Source organism: Nematolebias whitei, chromosome 20, assembly GCF_014905685.2.
Source record: "Nematolebias whitei isolate Nwh7 chromosome 20, NemWhi1, whole genome shotgun sequence".
Taxonomy (NCBI): Eukaryota; Metazoa; Chordata; class Actinopteri; order Cyprinodontiformes; family Rivulidae; genus Nematolebias; species Nematolebias whitei.
In genome coordinates this window covers 21,574,169-21,576,231 of record NC_056517.1, presented here as the reverse complement: position 1 = coordinate 21,576,231, position 2,063 = coordinate 21,574,169, and the positions used below count along the sequence as shown (strand labels likewise).

General features: G+C 47.3%; 1 protein-coding gene across 1 annotated transcript in view; it reads right to left on the bottom strand.

Moving 5' to 3' along the window:
* LOC119426747 (myosin-IIIa-like) overlaps positions 1-2,063 on the bottom strand; it is a 45,659-nt gene that overhangs the window by 10,620 nt on the left and 32,976 nt on the right. The gene's annotated exons all lie outside the window — the stretch shown is intronic.

The window sequence follows — 2,063 nt, the reverse complement described above, 5'->3', positions numbered from 1 at the left end:
CCATCCATCAACCCATCCATCAACCCATCCATCAACCCATCCATCAACCCATCCATCCATCCATCCATCCATCCATCCATCCATCCACCACCCACCCACCCATCCATCCATCCATCCATCCATCCATCCATCCAGCCAGCCATTCCTCCATCCATCCATCCATACATCCATCCATACATACATACATACATACTGTACATACATACATACATACATGCATACATACATACATACACGCTTTGAAGACCCGAACAGACCACCCAGCACCAAACTCACCTCGCCACCGGATGAAGAGCATCTCAGCGTGACCTCAGCAGAAGTAAGGAGTACCTTCAGGAGGATTAATCCGCACAAAGCAACTGGCCCAGACAACATCCCCGGAAAAGTGTTGAAGGAATGTGCTGATCAGCTCTGTGAGGTGCTGGCAGACATCTTTAACACCTCACTTACCCTGGAGACAGTTCCCACCTGCCTGAAGACTGCCACCATCATCCCAGTCCCAAAAAGCTCTACAGTGACTGGTCTGAATGACTATCGGCCAGTGGCCCTCACCCCGATAGTCACTAAATGCTTCGAAAAACTGGTCATGACTCACATCAAAACAACCATCAACATCAACGAGGACCCTCATCAGTACGCATACCGTGAGAACCGATCAACAGAGGATGCAATCTCCTCTGTGGTCCACACTGCACTCAACCACCTGGAGCAGAAAAACTCTTACGTCCGTATGCTCTTTGTGGACTTCACATCCGCCTTCAATACCATGATCCCCCAAACCCTGATGGACAAACTATCCACACTAGGACTAAGCCCCTCCATCTGCAACTGGGTACTAGACTTTTTAACAAACAGACCACAGTTAGTGAGGATCCACAACCTCTCCTCCTCCACCATAACCCTCAGCACTGGCTCTCCTCAGGGATGTGTGTTGAGCCCCCTCCTGTTTACTCTGCTCACATATGATTGTGCAGCTACCCATCCAGGCTGTCACATTGTAAAGTTTGCAGATGATACAGCGGTGGTGGGATGCATCACAAACAATGATGAGTCCAGCTACAGGCAGGAGGTGGAACACCTGGAGAGCTGGTGCAGAGAGAATAACCTTCACATCAATGTGAAGAAGACAAAGGAGATGATTGTGGACTTCAGAAGGAACAAAAACACCTACACCCCCCTGAACATAAGAGGATCTGCGGTGGAAGTGGTCTCCAGCTACAAGTACTTAGGTGTACACATGAATGACAACCTCAGCTGGAGCAACAACACCACCAGCCTGATCAAGAAAGCTCATCAGAGACTCTACTTCCTCAGACGGCTGAGGCGAGCTGGTCTGGGAAGCTCAGTCCTCACCTCCTTCTACAGGTGTGCAGTGGAGAGCATCCTGTGCTCGAGCATCAATGTGTGGCATGGAGGCTGCACAGCTGCAGAAAGAAAAGCTTTGCAGAGAGTGGTGAAGGCTGCACAGAAATCTGTCGGAATCAGTCTCCCCACCATCACAGACATCTACACCTCCAGATGCAGGAAGAGGGCCACCTGCATCATGAAGGACCCCACCCACCCAGCACACACACTTTTTGCCCCACTCCCCTCAGGAAGGAGGTTAAGGAGCATTAAGTGTAGAACCACTAGACTGAGGAACAGCTTCTACCCTGAGGCTGTTAGACTCATGAATCTCTAACTAGAATAATCACTGTGAAAAACCATATCATGTTGCTGCTGATCTGTTTCATGTTGCTGCTGATCTGTTTCAATGTTGATGTGTTCATGCGTGCACATCTGCTCACAGACTCATGTTCATGTTTGTGCTGATGTTCAATGTTTTATGTTATGAGTGCTTAGTGTATATTTAGTTGATGTTTTTCTTAGTTCATATCTTAGATGTTATTACTGTTTTTCTTATACATTTTATTGTTGGATGTAACTGGGACCTTGTGTACATAATTTCGCTCCACCACATGTACCACATGAGGTGCGAATGACAATAAAGAAACTCTGACTCTGACTCTGACTCTGATACATACATACATACATACATACATACATACATACATACATACATA